Raw genomic sequence first — 19,723 nt, forward strand, 5'->3', positions numbered from 1 at the left:
GATGAGTAAGCTTTAAATACGACCCTCTGAGCATTACTGTAGGCCCCTGTTCTGTACAGCAGATGCAATAGCAACAATGACCATGAGGGACAAGTGATCACAACTGAAAACCAACTTAACAACAACCTATAAACCTAAGGGACTAGGAGTACAGATGTTAGGGGTCACCTGACACACCCCCATAAAATGGAATTTAGTATGGTTAAAACAATTAAAGATATTAATTAAGATGTACAGAATGCAAAGAGATGAAAACTGAAGGAAACTGGGACAGAGGAAGGACAGAGGTGATGGTGGCTGATGGTGATGGTGGAGACTTCTGGGATTCTAGAATTACTAAAGAGAAACTGAGGGTGGACGATATTCAGTGGGACAATGGACAGAGCTTTCTAGAATGTGTGAAAGATACTAACCAATGGAGCCAAAAAGTTCAGTGTATTTCATCTTCATCTGCTGAGGACCAAACACAAAGTGAAAGTCCTGATACCAGCAGCGATAAAGACAGTGAACTACAATCAATCAAAGACAGTGAAGACCCAATCACTCTGATGAAAGCACATTTTTTAGAAGACAGATAGAGCCCTGAAGTGCTCAGAGACGACCACTGTCATCCTAAAACTCAGTAATCTCTCAAATTATATGTTCCAAGGATGACTATGTACAAATCTCTTCAGGTGAAGACAAGCAAAACCACAGCTTCTATCCCAATAGATATTCCCTTACTAAGAGGTGATGATAGGGCTTCTTTTCTGAAAGAATTGAAATAATCCCCAGAGAAAAATCCATGACTTCAGAAGGAACTTCTAGCAGTGAAAATATATAGATATGAAGAACTACAAATTAGCATTGGTGTGTGAATGAGCAGTGGGGTTAATATGTTGGACTATAACAAAGATACAGTGAAAACCCTGGAAAATGGCATGAACATAAGGAGAGAGGTGAACATAGGAGGCTGATCACAGCACAGAGAAAATGCCATTTTCTATAATAGTTACAAAAACATTGCAATGCCACCAAAGGCAACTTTCCCATTCCTAAACCACTTGAGAATATGCAGACCTGGGGCCCTGACACCCCAAGTCCTTCCATATATTATTTTACAAACAAACAAATGAAGTAGCATGGACACTGTGTCTTTTATCCTCCTGCCCACTCAAGTTGTCTAATTGTCTTAATTCTCTTGCTTTTTAACATATGTATCTGTACACATGTAGATGTGGGGATTGTGTTCATGCCTGTTGGGGTATGTGTGGAGGCCTGAAGTTGGCATTTGGTTCCTTTCTCAATCACTTTCTTGGAAAGAAGTTATAATGAAGCTGAAGTCTTCCATCACCTATTTACCTCTGATCTATCTATCTATCTATCTATCTATCTATCTATCTATCTATCTATCATCTATTATCTATCTATCCATCTATCTTGTATGTCTGTGCATGCATGTGCACATATATCATGGCACTTATGTACAAGTCAGAGGACAATTTGCTAAACTCAGTTATGGCCTAAAAGGTCATCAAGCTTGGTGACAAGAGGCCTTACCCACCAAGCCATCTTACTGAGCCCTCTTTATTATTATTGTGAGACCAGAACTAACCCTATAGTTTAGGTCTCCTTCTTCTGGATTCCCAGGATTCTCTTGTCCCAGTGTTTCCAGTAGCTAGAAGTACAAACACTTACTACTCAACTGGGCTTCTCATTTGATTTTCCATGTATTTTTTTTTTAATTTAGAATTATTTCAGTAAATGGGTGTAATCTTATTTATTTTCATTATTCTGATGCTCCAATTGTCTTTGCTTTTATCAATGGGAGTCCTGTCAGGCTGGTTTCATTGTCTTGAGTCATTCTCTGAGTACTTGCTTATTTTATAGCATAAAAAGGATCTTTCCAGGCTCATCTTGTTCTTTCTTTCCAGCCCCCACAGGATTTCTCTCACCCTGCTCTGGTTCCAATTCCTCATGTAGAACCATATCCTGACCAGAAAGGGGATTTCAACACCCTACTAGTAGCCTTGCACATCAGCACCCTGAACCAGAGTCTGCCTTCTTCCTGTCACTCTGCCCCTATATACATGGATACCTTCTTATCCTGCTGAGGTCCCTTTTAGAAAGAACATGCCCCCATCTCCCCAAACTCTGACATACCCTATAACCTTTTTCTTTTCTGATATCTCCACATTTATTCTGAAAAGGCTCCAGCATCTTGTTCCAGGCATCTCCAAAAACACCTGCTCCCCTGATGTAGCTCAACATCCTATTCCAGTTTCCTGTGACAAATTGGGCTGACCCTGCTCATCTCATGTAGATATTCCCTTCATCCATGTGTGCCTTGCCACACCCACTCTGGTCAAACACTGATCTTGCTAGGCCTCACCTGAACAGGGATATGTGTGGGAATTGTGGGGGTGGGGTGGGGAGAGGGTGGGAATCATAAAAAAGGAATTAAAAACAGAAGGAGAAGAAATAGGGAGAGAAGAGGAGGGAATGAGAGAAAGGACACCTGAAGAGGAAGTGGGAAAGAAAGACATTTATATTTACATCTTCTTAAACAAAAATACACTGCACACTTTTAGAATGACATCTAAAGGTAAAGTGTATAACAACCAAGCAAATAGAAAAGGAAACATAAAGTAAAAGGAAAAACCAAATCTGCCCAAAGAAGACAAGAAAGAATGAAACAGATAGAAAAACTGTAGAATGTCCTACATTGGTATAATTTGAATTCTTGGCCTCTTGTACAAAGAATGGAAATAAAGGGCTAACACAGAACAGGAGTTGCAAGGAAACTTTATTCAAAGCAAAGCCACAGAAAAGTCAGATTACACTGCAAGAGAGCAGAGTGGTCCATGTCTGAGGAGATATCCAAGGGCCCCAAGTTACTGTCTGGAGTCTTCTTGTATGGGGTCTAAAGGAAGGGGGACCAGTTGCATGGTTCTCTGTTTTGATTGGTTATTGATATAAAATAGACTGCAAATATCCACTCCCACAATTCATCTGATTTTAATCATCATAGGCACACCCAATTTTGCACAGGCATAAGATAGTAAATAAGTGATTACCTCTCAAAATTTGCTTGAGGGCATAGTTTTGCCTTACAGTGAGTGCATGAATCCAAAGCCAGTTCTGAATGGTTTGACTTTATTCTTTACCCAAATATAGCAAAAGCCTGATCCAGTAGCATCTGTCTAATTTGATTGTCATTAGGGAGGCAGAAAATTACTCCACATTTTAGATAAGAGTGTGTGTATAGCTTGATGAAGGTAGAGATCCTATGTGGTTAACATGTCGCTAGGTGTATTTTGTATGTGTGTAGTATATGCAGGTAAGGACCTATGCTGCCAAGTGCATTTTTCGCTAGAAAGGGGTATAATCTGTGTACAGCTCAAGGTAAGTTGGATCCCAGTTTGCTTAACTATTCTTTATTTGCAATTCTAGCAAAATCATAAATAGACAAATAAATACATAGAAAGCCATATGTAACCCAGCACTTGGGTGGTCAAGGCTGGAGGATTAGAAGTTGTGGATCATTTGTAGCCTCATAGTCACTTTAAGAATAGTCTGGGCAACATGAGACCCTAGGTCCAAAAGCAATCAACCAACTGATCCATAAGATACATAATAAACAAATAGGATTAAGCTGGACATAAAAACAAAACCTGTCTGTATACAGTCCACAGTAGCCTGATCTAAAACACTAGAATACAAACAACTGGACCCTGCTTATGTCACAGATGAGTGGGTCTTGTCTCTTGCTCTGGAGGAACAAGAGGTAAGAGAGTCCACGTGATGAACAAAGATGGCTGGAAAAGGCAACGATGGATAAGGCACCCTTGTTTTGGTGACAAGATTTCCTCCAGGGAGCTGCAAAGAAAGAATATGATGAACCTAAAATGCCATTGTTATACTTTGATTGCCCTGTAATTATGCCCAAAGCAAATGTTTGCAGTACACTAGGGATGTGTCAGGAGGGCACAGGAGCCAGTGTGGAGGGTCTCACTGATAAAATCAAACTGTTGTTATCACCAGAATCAGAAGGGTGCCTTCCCTGGGCCAGCTGGCTTCTGCTTAACTTTGGTTCTTAAGACTTGAGGCTGACTGATAGTAGAGGTACTTCCCAAGAGTTTCAGCTGATCCATTTCAGGCAGTCCCCCGGCTCCAAGGGTATGACCTGCTCCTGCAGCTCCTCTTTCTTATTGTTTCAGTTTGTATGGATGGCAATGATCCTGAACTGCCCTGCCCACGTTCCTTTGCTTCCCCTCCCGACCACCCCCCACTCATGGTGACACCCCCTCACTATTGTCAATCTTTAAACCAGTTCCTGTTGAATTTCTCAGGTCATCTGTCATCTGTGCAACTCATTGCTTGGGTTAAATTCCCTCTGTTTAGATGTTTAAAGTGTTTTCTGTTTTTCTAGTCAGACTCTGAGTTGACAGTCCAAATAAACATTGGCAAAAAGAAAGATGGTGTAATTGTGTGACCACTAGACTTTAAGACAAAAAGCATCAGTCAGATAAAAAAAATTACATAATTATAAAGTTTACATATGTAATAACCTTCAAATATATATATAACAAAATCAAGAAAACTGTACAGAAAAATGGACAGATCACCATCAGATGTTGAACACATTTCTCTCTGTAATTGATAGCTCATGTTGTCAAGGGAGAAAAATATGGAAGATTTGTGACATATAATTAAGAATTCATCTAGAAGACATATATAGTCCACCACACAAGGACCTAAAAAACACATATCTTATTCAAGCACACATGGAACCCAGATCACACTTTTGGCCATAAAAGAAGTCTTAACAAATTTCAAAGACCATCATATGACCACATGCCCAACAACTACACAATATGTTAGAAATCACTAACAAAGGAAAGATTAAAATCACCTCATACATTCAAGAGAGAAAATCCACCTGGGTAAGAGAACAATTTCCACTAGAAATCCAAAAATACTTACAATTGAAAAATAATAGAAAAAGCAATAATACCCCGAAGGAAATGTAATGCCATATATATTTCTTCTACAAAAAAGGGAAATAATACAGAAAAGTAAGAACTTTTAGTAAATAAATCAAATAAGATGAAATCTAGGAAAGAAAATATTAACAATAGAAGAAGAAATTACAAGGAAATATAGGAATAGATTGATATATTTGGTGACATTAAAACTAAGAAGCTGTATTTACCAAATTCTATCACAGAGTTAAAAAAAATAAAAACAACAAAACCGCAACACACACACACTGGAAATGACATCTTAAGATATACTAGCTATAAGAAATAATGTCCAAAACATCAATAAAGAAACAACCCAACAAAAAAGTATAAAAAGAAATAAACATTTACAGATAAGAACTGTGTGTTGATTTAAGGCATATTAGCAGATGAGAAGATGTCTCCTTCATTACGACCCAGCTAACTGTGAGCTAAGCATCTAATACATTTGACTTTGAAAATCAAGAGAATAGTGTACCCATCTCTAGTGTGATAATGATGTGGAATGATAAGACTTACCTGCTACTGTGGGAATAGAACCCCTCTGATGTATAACCTGGACAGGTATGTACCATGCAACAAACCCATTCACTTTCTAGGCATTTCCTGAATTCAATGATGCACATATACACCAATGAATGTGTGCAGATATGTCCATGGAATTGTTTTAATGGAAATTATTTTTAGGGCAGTTTTAGATTCACATCAAAATTGAGTTGAAATTAGACATATTATCAGTTGGTTCGTGTTTTCTGCTCAGATAGTTATGTGTATGGACAAAGTCAGTTTGATTTCTTATTTTCCAGGCTCTACACATCATTTCTGTTTCTCGTGTCTCTTCATTAGTCTGTTGTTTAAAAGTGGCAGAGGTTTGAGAGAATCTTGTTTTGCTCTTGATCTCATTATAAGATTAATATTTACTGATTGGTTTTTGTTTGTTTGTTTTTGTCAAGCAGAGCCAGCTTTACTTCAGTTCTAGTTTAATGTGAGGTTTTATTAGAATAAAGACTTAGGTTTTTGTCAAATGAATTTTTTAATCTATTAGTATGACCATGTGACTTTCTTCATTAGTATATCGATAGGGTAAGTTATACTGATAAACTTTTGAATATGGAGCCCACCTCATATACCTGGATAAATCCTACACCTAATGTATAATTACTTGTACATGGTTGAATTTGATTTGCCAATATTTATTGGGAGGATTTGTTTATGTTCATGAGATTGAGTAGCTGGTTGTTTGCTTGTAATCTAGTTTGGGCATTGGAACATTGCTGGCCTCATTGAATGAATTGAAAAGGTTGTAAAGTAGTGGTATAATTTTTTCCTTAAATATTTATAGAATTTTTTAGAGAAATTCATCTGGGCCAGATTGCTTTCTGCTTTAAAAAATATTAATAATTGACTCAATTTCTAGGATAGAGGTATGCCTACTTAGGTTATCTATTTCTTCTCCTATGAATTTTAGCTGATAATATTTTTCAAATAATTGCTACATTTTATACAGGTTTTCAAGTCTGTGGGCACAATGTTTTCTTAATAAATAAAATAATTTGAAACAGCGCATATAGCAAGCAGCATTAAAATAAAAAAGTAATTATGGACTAGTACTGTAGTAAGATGAACCTAACCATGAGAACACATGTTCTACACTGGGGCTCTTGGTCTTTATATTCGCTTTTATATTACCACATCCTGACTTTTTTTATTCACTTTACAGCCCTCTCACTGCCTTCCTTCCTTGTTGGTCCCTACCAAAAGCCCTCTCCCATCCCCTTTCCCCTTCTCTTCTGAGAGGGGGCCCACCTTCTCATTATCCCCTAACTCTGGCACATCGTCTCTGTGGGGCTAAGCAAATCCTCTCCCACTGAGGCCAGACAAGGTAGTCCAGGTAGAAGAATATATCCCACATACAGACAACAGCTTTTGGGATAACCTCAGTTCCAGTCATTTGGAACCCACATGAAAACCAAGCTGCACATCTGCTACATATGTGGGGATGCCTAGGTCCAACCTGTGTTGGGTTATTGGTTCAGTATCTGAGAGCCTCAAAAGTCCAGGTTAGTTGACTCTGTTGGTCTTCCTGTAGAGTTCCTATCTCCTTCAGAGCCAGAAATCTTTTTCAAAACTGTTCCATAAGAGTCCCCAAGCTCCATCCACTAGTTGGCTGTAGAACTCTGCATCTGTCTGAGTCAGCTACTGAATGGAGCCTCTGAGAGGGCAGCCTTGCTAGACTCTTGTCTGCAAACATAACAGAGTACCATTAAAAGTGTCAGATATCAGTACTTACCCATGGGATGGGTTTCAAGTTGGACTAGTTATTGGTTGGTCATTCCCTTAGCCTCTGTTCCATCCCTGTTCCTGCATTTCCTGTAGACATGATAAATGTTGAGTCAAAAGTTTTGTAAGCTGGTGTCCCTATAGCTCCACTGGGGTTCCTGCCTGGCTACAGGGGGTATGGCATCTTCTGGTTCCATATCCCCAATGCTGTGAGTCAACCCCATTGATTCTTGGTGCCTCCATCATCTCAGGTCTCTGTCATGTCCTGGAGATGTTCCCCCTTCCCCATCTGCCATTTCATTCATTCTCATACCCATCTCTCTGTTTCTCCTCTCCCTCCCCACACCTGATCTTGAAATGCGCCCCCATTCACCTCCACCCAGTTTCCTCCCTCCTATCACTATTTTATTCCCCCTTTAAGTGAGATTCAAGCATCCTTGCCTGGACCTTCCTTATTGTTTAGCTTCTTTGGGCCCATAGAGTGTATCATGGGTATCCTGTATTCTATGGCTAATATCCACTTGTACATGAGTATGTACCACACATGTCCTTTTGGGACTGGGTTACCTCACTCACGATGATATTCTCAAGTTCCATTCATTTGCCTGTGAAATCATGGTGTCTTTGTTTTTAATAGCTGAATAGTATTCTACATTTTCTCTATCTATTCTTCAGTTGAGGGGCATCTAGGTTGTTTCCAGTTTCTGGCTATTACTAATAAAGCTGGTATGAACATAGTTGAGCAAGTATCTTTGGAGGATGGTGGAGCTTCTTTTGGGTATATGTCCATGAGTGGTATAGCTGACTCTTGAGGTAGTGCTCTTCCTAGTTTTCTGAGAAACTGCCAAATTGATTTCCAAAGTGGTTATATAAGTTTGTACTCTCACCAGCAATGGAGGAGTGTTTCCCTTGCTCCACATCCTTACCAGCATGTGTTATCTCTTGAGTTCTTGATCTTAGCCATTCTGACTGGTGTAAGAGGGGACCTCATTGTTGTTTTGATTTGCATTTCTCTGGTGCCTAAGGACTTTGAACATTTCTTCAAGTACTTCTCTGCCATTCAAGATTCCTCTGTTGAGAATTCTCTGTTTAGCTCTGTAATACATTTATTAATTGTGTCATTTGGGTTGTTGGTGTCTAATTCCTAGAGCTCTTTATAAATTTTTGATATTAACCCTCTGTCAGATGTAGGGTTTTTGAAGATCTTTTTCCAATCTGTAGACTGCCATTTTATCCTGTTGACCATGCTCTTTGCTTTATAGAAGGTTTGCAATTTCATGAGGCCCCTTTCCTTTTTTCCATTGGCTGCTTTTGGCTTCTTTATCAAAAATAAAGTATTCAAAAATAAAGTATTCATGGGTTTATATCTGGGTCCTCAATTCAATTCCATTGATCAACATGTAATGTAATTACATTACAACCATGCAATTTCTAATCACTATTACTCTGTAGTATAGCTTGAGATCCAGGAGTGTAATTCCACCAGAAGCTCTTTTATTGTTCAGGATTGTTTTGGCTATGTTGAGTTTTCTGTTTTCCTACATGAAATTGAGAGTGGCTCTTTGAAAATCTATGAAAACTTGTTTTGGAATTTTGATAGGGATAGCATTGAATCTGTAGATTGCTTTTGGTAAGATGGCCGTTTTTACTATGTTAATCCTACCTATCCATGAACATGGGAGATCTTTCTATCTTCTGATATCTTCTTCAATTTCTTTCTTCAGGGACTTGAAGTTCTTTTACTTGCTTGGTTAGAGTTGCACGAACATATTTTATGTTATTCATGGCTATTGTAAAGGGTGTTGTTTCCCTAATTTCTTTCTTGGCCCATTTATCATTTATATAAAGGAGGGGTATTGATTTCTTTGAGTTAATTTTGTATACAGCCACTTTGCTGAAGGTGTTTATCAGCTGTAGGGCTTCTCTGGGAGAATTTGGGGGGTCTATTATGTATGCTATCATGTCATCTGCAAATAGAGAAATTTTGGATACTTTGACTTCTTCGTTTCCAATTTGTATCCCCTTGATCACCTTTAGTTGTCTTATTGTTCTGGCTAGAACTTCAAGTATTATATTGAATAGATAGGGATATAGTGGGTAGCCTTGACTTGTCCCTGATTTTAGTGGAATTGCTTCAAGTTTCTCTCCATTTATTTTGTTAGCTATTGGCTTTAATTGCATTTGGGCATGTGCTTTGTATCTCTGATCTCTCCAACACTTTTAACATGAAAGGGTGTTGGATTTTGTCCAAGACTTTTCAGCATCTAATGATATGATCATGTAATTTTTTTTCACTCTGTTTATGTGATTGATTATGTTGATGGATTTTCATATATTGAACTATCTCTGCATCTGTGGGATGAAGCATACTTGATCATGTTGAATGATATTTTTGTTGTGTTCCTGGATTCAGTTTGTGAGTATTTTATTGAGTATTTTTGAATCAATGATCATAAGAGAAATAGGTCTAAGGTTCTGTTTCTTTGTTGAGCCTTTGTATGGCTTAAATATCAGGGTGACTGTGGCTTCATGGAATGAATTTGACAGTGTTACTTCTGTTTCTATTTTGTGCACTAGTTTGATGAATGTTGGTATTAGCATTTCTTTGAAAGTCTGGTAGAATTCTGCTTTAAAGCCATCTGGCCCTGGGCTTTATTTGGTTAGGAGACTTTTGATGACTATTTCTTTAGAGGTCATAGGGTTATTTAAATAGTTTACCTGATCTTGATTTAAATTTGGTAAGTAGAATCTGTCTAGAAAATTGTCCATTATGTTAAAATTTTCCAATTTCATGGAGTATAGTCTTTTGAAGTAAGACCTAATGATTCTTTGAATTTCCCTGTATCTGTTGCTATGTCTCCCTTTTCATTTCTGATTTCGTTTACTTGGATACTGTTTCTCTGTCTTTTTTGATAGTTTGGCTTGGGTTTCTCAATCTTATTGATTTTCTCAATGAACCAGATCTTGGTTTTATTAATTCTTTGTATTGTTTTCTTTGTTTCTAACTGATTGATTTCAGCCCTGATTTTGATTATTTCATGTGTTCTATTCCTTTTTTGTGTGCTTGCTTCTTTTCTTCTTTCTAGAGCTTTCAGATGTACTTTTAAATTGCTGGTATGAGAACTTTCGAATTTGTTTATGGAGACACTTAAGTGTTATGAACTGTTGCATTAATTGCTTATCTCCACTCAAATCACCCTGCTGGAGGCAGTGCACATTCATTGCCACCTGCCCAATGTTCTTGATTTCCGAAAGACACACACACACAGCTCTATATTTAATACGCCTAAATCAGCTCAAGAGCTGAGCCATTCCCAAACTTCCACTTCGCTAATGCCTTCCCTCCAAAACTCCTGACTTATTACTTACTAAAATCTATATTCCATCTTTGCTACCCCAGACCCATTTGGGGGAGGGGCCCCTGGGGCCACTCTTCCCTGGCTCTTACATGGCTGTATGCTTTTTCTCCTGCAGTTCTCAATCCTGACCCTCCTGCTTTCCCTGCATGGTAATTCCAAAATCTTTCTTCTTCCCCTGGTTCCCTTGGCCAGAAAATCTAAAGCCCCACCTCTGTCTCCCTGCCCAACCATTAGCTACAGGCAGCTTTATTTACCAGTTAGAACCAACTGGGGGCAGGGACCTTCAGTATCTCACACATGGGATTCTCATGCAGTTTGAAAACTCATAATGCAAGCATGAAATCAAATCCACAACAATGAACTTTTCTCTTAGCACTGATTTCATTGTGCTCCATAAATTTGGGTATGCTGTGCCTTCATTGTCATTGAGTTCTCAAAAGTCTTTGTTTCCTGACTTAGAGATCATTGAGTAGAGAGTTGTTCATGAGAGTAAAGGCCTTCTGGTTTTTCTGGTATTGTTGAGTTTTTCATCCATGCTGGTCTGACAAGATGCAAGGTATTATTTCAATTTCCTTGTATCTGTTGAGGCATGCTTTGTGAGTATGGTCAGTTTTGGAGAAGAATCCATGAGTTACTGAAAAGAATGTATATTCTTTTGTGTTTGGGTAAAATATTCTATAAATGTCTGTTAGGTCCATTTGATTCATAATGTCTATTAGATTTATTATTTCTCTGTTTAGTTTTTTGTCTGGATGACATGTCAATTGATGAGAGTAGGAGACTGAAGTCTTCCACTATTTATGTGTGGGGTTCAATGTGCGATTTAAGCTTTTGCAATGTTTCTTTTACAAATATGGGTGGCCTTGTGTTTTGTACTTAGATGTTCAGAATTAAGATATTATTCTGGTAGACTTTTCCTCTGATGAATATCAAGTGTCCTTCTCTGTCTCTTTTGATTAATTTTGGTTGTAAATCTATTTCATTAGATATTAGAGTGGCTCATCAAGCTTGGTTTTTGGATCCATTTGCTTGGAAAACTTTCCAGCCCTTTACTTTGATGTAAGGTCTATCTTTATTGCTGAGGTATGTTTCTTGTATGCATTAGAGTTATGGGTTCTATTTTGACATCCTTTCTGTTAATCTGTGTCTTTTTATTGGAGAAATTAAGTCAATTGATATTGAGAGCTATTAATGACCAGTGATTGTCATTTCCTGTTATTTTGATGTTGGTAGTGTTAGTGTGTGTGTGAGTATGTGTATGTGTGTGCATGTTTGTGCGTGCGTGTATGTGTGTGTGTGTGTGTGTATGTGTGTGCGTGTTTGTGCGTGTGTGTGTGTGTGTGTGTGTGTGTGTGTGTGCTTTCCTTATTTTTGCTGGTATGGAATTACTTATTTCCTGTGGTTTCTTGGATTATTATGTGCCAGGAGGACATTTTCTGATCCAGTCTAATTGATGTTCTAGAAGCTTCTTCTATGTTTATAGGCATCTCTTTCTTTGGGTTGGGAAAGTTTGTTTTTTTTTTTCCATGATATTGCAGAGAATATTTTCTGGGACTTGGAGCTGGGAATCTTTGCCTTCTTCTATTCCTATTATTCTTAGGTTAGGTCTTTTCATGGTATCCTAGATTTCCTGGATGTTTTAAGGTGGGAATATTTTAAATTTAACACTTTCTTTGACTGCTGTATTAATTTCTTCTATTGTGTCTCCGATGCCTGAGAGTCCTCCTTCCATCTCCTATGTTCCATTGGTGATGCTTACATCTATTGTTCCAGTTCACTACCCTAGCTTTTCCATCTCCAGGGTTCCTTTAGTTTGTGTTTTCTTTATTGCTTCTGTTTCTGCTTTCAGGTCTTGTTTTATTTTTTTATTTCCTTCACCTGTTTAGTTGTATTTTCCTGTATATCTTTATGGGATGTATTTGTTTCCTCTTTAATGAGCGCTACCTGTTTGATTGTATTTTCCTTTATTTCTTTTAGGGATTTATTCATTTCCTCTTTAAGGGCATCTATCATATTTATAGGATTGGATTTAAGGTCATTTTCTTATGCTTCAGTTGTGTTATGCTATCGAGAGCTTGCTGTAGTAGGGTAGCTGTGCTTTGAAGGTATCATAGTACCCTGGCTTTTGTTGATTGTGTTCTTTTGAGGGCCTTTAGCCATCTGGATGGCTTTGGTACCTGGTTACTCCTGTTGTAGGAGATATTGGGACAGGGGTTAACCTTGATGGTCCTGGCATGGCAGGCTTCTGGTATCCTTGGGATGTATGGTTCAGGATCTGCAGGTTAATGAAGATGGGAAGGGAAGTGGCAGGAGAATGGAGGTGCAAAGTGCATAGCAGGCTGCTTAGGACAGCTTGGAGGGCCCAGGGGACTCCAAGAGCAGAGACCCTTCTTACTTCTTAATTATTTCTTAAAAACTTGCCTTAGATGAAATTTTAATGCAATAAATTGTATATTTATACTCTGTGCATTTATAAACTGATTTTATATATATACATATATATATATATAAAAACTTTATGGAATATAATTTTCCATATTTTCAAACCAATTTTCACCCCCTGAGGGTGCTATCTCCTCCCCAATGAAAATGCATAATTCACCCATCAGTGCAGATGAATATTTAAGAGACACATATATTAAGTTCAAAAGAAAAATATTGCATAGTTTGTTATTTAGGATCCAAATATTTTGGAATGAAAATCAAAGTTGTAATAAATATAAAATTTCTTAGTTGCTTCTAGTAGTTAAGTAGACAAAGGAATGTATAAATACTTAAGAATGACTTGTTATTAGCAATGGTTTCATAAACTATTTGGTTAGTATAGTGGTACTTTAAAATATTAATACCATTTAAAACATGTATGTGTGTGTGTGTGTGTGTGTGTGTGTGTGTGTACTATCTAAGCTACTTTGCTATTGTTGTGGTACAATTATGACCAAGGTGACTTATGACAGAAGGCATTTAACTTGGGGCTTACAGCTTCAGAGAGTGGCTGCCATGTAAGAGAACATGGCAGCAGACAGGAAGACATGTGGAACAGCAGCTGAGAGTTCACAGCTTGAACACAGAGAGAGCAAGTTGTGAATTTCAGTAGTCTGTTGAAACCTCAAACAAAGCCCATCCACAGTGACAAACCTTGTCCAACAAGGCAACACCTTCTAATCCTTCCCAAACAATTCTACCATCTGGGAACCACATTCTCAAACATTTGAGCCTATGAGGCCATCCACATCCAAGCCACCACTTACTCTCTTTGCATTCTTTTGCAATCATTGTTTACAAAATCATTGCAACACAGTATGCACAGTGACAGGTGTCTGCAAGTAGAGTCAGTAGAACACAGGGTTAACCATTTACAGATTCAGAGAGATCTTCAGAGAGAGGAAGTGCATGGACACAGTTGGAAAGTGTGCATGGGTGTTTTCCTATGAATAGAATTTAGATACAAAAAAGCTTAGACTTTAGCTACTTTAGAATACTTAAGTCAGGGGGGATGTGAGCCCCTGATGCTTAGTTAATACAGAAAGATTAAAACCACAGCAGGATGTTTCTTCATGATGGTTGCTTCCACATTTAAAATGTAGAATACAGTGTCAGTCTGAACCTTTCTTGTAGATGAAGTTACCAGCTCTGCTTTAGGGCTTCCAGTTCTCATCTTTGACTACCCGAGGTCTGAGCTGCTTTGTTGTCTGTATCAGCTCAGCCTGCTTCCCACTTGCCCTTGCAAAATTGTTCTGTCTCAAAGTTCAAGATTTTTAATCCTTTTGGGCAAGGCTTCACTAATTAAAGCCCAAACAATCTGAAAAGTAAATTAGTATTTGGGAGCCCTGGGCACCATTCCATGGCTCTTGATGTGACACTCCAAAAGCCTTCTTTGTTTCAATCTGAGCCTCTGTAAAAGCCCTTTTCTCACTTTGAGACTCTTCCCTCCTCTTGGCTCCAGTTTGGCTCAGCACAATGCCACCTAAACGAAGCACATCTTTCTCAGGTCACGTGATTTCTCTTTGTAAATACTTGGGACACATGCCAGACACTCAGCTTGGCTGCCTCTTGTAGTTTCTTACAGACTATAGATGCAAAGTGCATGTTCAGTACAAAGAGCAAGAAACCTTGAGTGAACAAAAGTAACCCTTGATATACTGCCTGAACATATCTTAAAGAAGTCTTAGTTCACCTTTGCTTTTCCCATGCCCAACCCTCAGGGCCAGTTTCTATTTTGAGATACAATTTCAAACTGTCTGGGAAAAAAAAGAGATTGTAGTTGTGGATAAGGGATCAGCAGTGAAATAGAATTTTAGGAGCACTCATTTGGTGGATTACTAACAAAGGGCAAGAGGGGGAAAATGGCAGGGACCCAGGGACCCAGGATGTCCTGATCAGGATTAAATGCCTTGATTAGACTGTCTCATTTCCTCTGTGACAAGCCTTAACTTTTTACCTTTGATAGTCACCATTTTCATTTAAAGACTTCCCATTGTGGTAAGTGAAAAGTAATTGCAGTGCCAATTACTTAGAGAATCAATAAGGAGAAAAATGCCCATTATGTGGATTTTCCGCTGCTTAAAAAAGCCAAGTAGCATGTGTTATGTAAATGAACCGATTTTACACTTGATCTTAGCCAAAAGGCTGAGAAGCAATGATGAACTGAGTTTAATAATGTGAAGTTTTATCTTCTCTGTCCTGTTCAGACAGATAAAATCAAAACCTGTCTGACTGGCTTGACCATTTTTTTTTCTGTTTATATCTAAGTTTTAGTTGTGTCTTTGAAAGTAATTGATAGATCTCTACATAACAAAACGGCTTCTTCCCTCACCTCTTAAAAAACAGAAAAATGCCATTGTGTTTTCTCTGATGCCAACCCTGCTTTTACTATTAGCATCTTCTGTCTACTTGAAAAGCATCGAATGTCTCTGGACAAGCCACTCTCTGGATATGCTAATCACCCATCAGCTCAGGACCTTTGGTCAAACTCAAGTTAACATCTAAACTGACCTGGAATGTTGGACTTCAGTCACTTGTGTATCCTCTGAGTTTTTAAAATAGACAGAGTAGCATCCAGAGATCTATTGAAATTGGCTCTCCTTTTTAATTGTTTAAATTTGAATTGATCAAGCCCTCACCTCACAGGACTAACCCATAATAAGCAATCTCCTCCTTGATCCTTGGATGACCCTGGGAGTTCTCAAAAGGCTTATGTTTCTTGTACAGCATCAGTTCTACTTCCTGTCTTTGGATCTTCACTTTCACACCATCTCCTCAGCCTCACCATGGGGCTGTCCCCTTAGGATCACTCAGAGGTTAAGAGCATAGAGTCTGGGGTCACTTGGAACTGAGTTGTTCTGAACAATTACTCATTTGCTTTATGTTAGTTTCCTTGTCTATGGAAGCAAGCTAAAAGAATACTTCTCCCACAAATTGTTGATAGTATTAAATGAGCATAAAGCACTTGGAAGAGGAATAGCTTCTGATAGCTGTTACTCTCCTACCTCCATCTCTCCAGAAGGACTCACCCAGCACCTCCACTGCAGTGGTTGAATGACTCATAGGGAGTGACATTATTTGGAGGTGTGGCCTCGTTGGAGTAGGTGTGGTACTGTTGGAGGCAGTGCATCACCTAGGGTGGGCTTTGAGGTCTCAGATGCTTAATCGAGACCTAGGGACTCACTGCCTCTTCTTGCTGCCTGCTGATCCAGATGTAGGGCTCCTAGCTACTTCTCCATGATGACAATGGACTAAACCTCTAAACTGTGCCAGCTCTAATTAAATGTTTTCTTTTACAAGAGTTGCCTTGGTCATGGTATCTCTTCACAGCAGTAAAACCTTAAGACTCTGACGGCTTCAGATATTTTTGCTTGAGGAGCATAAGCTCAGGGCCAGTTTATGTAATTTAGTGAGACCTTGTCTCAAGGTAAAGAGAGAGAAGGGGGTTGGGGCTGTATCTCACTGGCAGAGTTCTTCCTAGCATGCTTGTGGCCTTAGGTCAATTGCAAGTGTCATAAAGACACTGCCTTCTTCTGCTATCCTGTAGGGCCTCTGTAAGGACAGGGTTTCAGTCTTCACAGCCTGATGAGGAGCACAAGTCTCTGCTCTTCTCCTTGGGGCTCTGATGCCTTGCCAGGGAACTTGAGCTCCTTTCTTTTCACCTTTTCCTTACCTCTTGACCTTCCTCTTTCCTTTCTTTTACATAGTTCCCCAACTCCCAGCCCCCATTGCCCTCTCTTGGGTGCTCTAGACTATTAAGACCCTCTGGTTATTTTCTGACCAGCACAACATTGTTCTGCCCAGGTAGATAGCTCAGGCCACACTTCAGAAGCATCAACTCTTACACAGTAAGAGGACTGCCCCCATAGTCACTCTTCAAAAATAATCCTTCTCTTCAGGACTAGAAATAGTTTGTAGCAGCTGTGGTTTGAAAATGAATGCTTTCTTTCTTTATTCTACTATTATTAAAAATAATAATAACACGAATAAATAAAGTCTGACTGGACAATTAGCACAATTGCTTCATAAGTTTAGTTATGAAACAATTGTCCCCTTGAAGAATTTTCTGTATCAGTTTCCTCATCTGAAAAAAGGAAAAGATCAAAAACTAGAATAAGATCATTCAATGTATGCAAAGTCATTAATGTGGTACCTAGCACTTTGTGAAATTCTTAACTAATGGTAGCTGCTATTATCTCCATTAATCAAATAAAACCCATCAGTGTTGACTTCTTGCCAACATGGTTGACCCATGGCAGGAAAGAGAGCATGTGAGTAGGCTTAGATTTGATCCCAGGTTGATTGGTTGGTTTAAAGTTCATCTTCTGCTTTTTTGAGTCAAGCATTGTGTTAGCTTTCTAACTCAGTGACCAAATTCCCTGAAGAGGAAGAAAGGTTGATCTGGACTCAGGCTTTCAGAATCTCAACCCAAAATTTCTTAGCCCTACAACTTACCAAAGTTATGGCAGAAAATTGCAGGGGAACAGACTGTTCACATGTGGCCAGGAAGTAGGGTAGGTAAGGTCCCCGTGTGCTCCACTAGGCCTTCAATGACTTCACTTCCTCCCATTAGGGCCCACCTGGTAATGGTTTCTATACTACCCAATAGTGCTAAGCTGAGGTCCAAACTTTGAACATGGGTTTTGCAGGGGCCACTCCAAAACTAGCAAAGCTATATGCTTAATAAAGAGTGAAGTTGTAGCTTTGGTTTTAAAGTCCAAGAGATCTGAATAGAAAAAACAATAGGTTAAATTTAAAAAAACAAAAACAAAAAACTATGAATATTTAAGAATCAGGAAATTTTATGTAAAACTTTAAACATAGGATTTTTCTTTTACAAATGAGGTCTTAATGCCGAATCTGGGCATAGAACCACCAGACAGAAATGAGAACTGTTGAGTTCTCAGACTGTGGCCTTCCAATGTGTCACAAGCTCCATCATTCTTTGCTTTGGTACAGCCTCATGAATGACATAGATGTACATCTGGCATCATTTGAGTTAAGTTTGGTAGTTAATTCCCACTTCACAGGACTCAGGAAAAAAAATCTCTGAAGACTCTATTGAGCCATCTCTCCAGTGCTGCAATAGCAAAAGGCACAAATTCCTTCCACAGCCACATATGTAACAGCTGTTTCAGAACTGCCTCCCTGCTGGCCCTGGCCACTGTCAAGTAAACTGAATTGAAAGACCCTGTACAATTGCTCAGGTCGTTTACTCTGAGAGCTCTATCTAGGTCTGAAAAGTCTCTAAACATGTCCGTGGCACAGGTCTAGACAGCTAAGGAGTCTGTGGTCACATTCATGACAGATCTGCTTAAGACATTTTCCAGAGAGCCTTTCCTTGACTCGCTGCAGTAAGATGCTAACCAGCCTCCCCAGCACCAATTCCCACAGCTTCAATTCATCCTGGATTCAGCTGACAGAATAATCTGCTTCCAACATCGATCTTATTACAACCCTCACGTGCTCAAGACCCTACAGAACCTCCCTGTTCCTGCTGCTTCCATTCTACCATTGCAGTCCAGCATTCTAGGCCTGCATCAATTATGCTGTCTCTATGGACCATGTCCAGCCTTATCACAAGTCTCCTCAGGACACAATTCTTCTGCTATAGATAAAAGTCTGGGCTGTTGAACCTTCCAAATTCCTATCTATGTTTCACCTGCCAGAAACCATCTCTAGATTTTCTGTCAATCTAGTCACACCTATTTCTTTCTTTGTTGCCTTATCATGCACATATTCAATAAGTATGTGTCTTTGAAATTAGTCCAGGCTTCATTCTTGCTCCAAAGACACAGTTGTCACAGTAATGTGTATCACTTCCCAGTTTTGTGCTCCTAGAAGATATCACTAATCAATCATGGTGCAGTCTCTAAATTTTTGCTCAGCATTAAGCTCTAGGAAAATAGACCCATGTAATTATACTGGGATATCCTACCTGGTGTATTTGTGATTCATTTTTTAAAAAGAACAACATTAAAATGATAGTGATATCAAGAAGTTCAGCAAGAAAACCGAGACAAGGCAGAAGGATTTTAGTTTTTCCTGTATTTTCTCCATGTACTTCAGGTTCCTAATTGTGGTATGAGTAATCAATGTAATCACATTCAAGTGTTGGAGGTATACCTCACTGGCTAGCCTTTGCCTAGCATGCACAGGACTACAAGATCATAGACCTGCATAGTACACACACACACACACACACACACACACATACACACACCTCACACTACACACACATGGTAGTTAAGATTGGTAACTATCTCCTGTTAGTTTGTTTCAAAGGCTGCCTATACTCTCCTGGCAATACTTAAATAGCTGCAGCTGTGTACATTGTGCTAATTTAACAGTCAATGAGAAAGATGTCCCACAAACCTTCCAGAAATCAGAGAGAGTTTCCTTGTGCTTCATTGGGTCTGCTTGAGTCCCATGGTCATCCTTGTCCCAATCCCTTGATGTGTGAGCATGTATAAAAACACAAAATACTTGACTAAAAAGTTGGTTATAAACTTCTGCTCTGAGTGTTCATGAAAAGGAAAGCAGAAGGTGCTAGAAGATTTGAAGGCTGCTGGGTATTCACTTTCTAAACAATTAAGT

The 19,723-nt window shown here is 38.9% G+C and overlaps 1 pseudogene; it reads right to left on the reverse strand.

Annotated features, from left to right (window-relative positions):
* Window positions 1-15,125: 15,125 nt before the first annotated feature.
* LOC116092601 lies at window positions 15,126-15,283 on the reverse strand (annotated as a pseudogene).
* Between the last annotated feature and the right edge of the window lie 4,440 nt (window positions 15,284-19,723).

Source organism: Mastomys coucha, unplaced genomic scaffold, assembly GCF_008632895.1.
Source record: "Mastomys coucha isolate ucsf_1 unplaced genomic scaffold, UCSF_Mcou_1 pScaffold15, whole genome shotgun sequence".
NCBI lineage: Eukaryota > Metazoa > Chordata > Mammalia > Rodentia > Muridae > Mastomys > Mastomys coucha.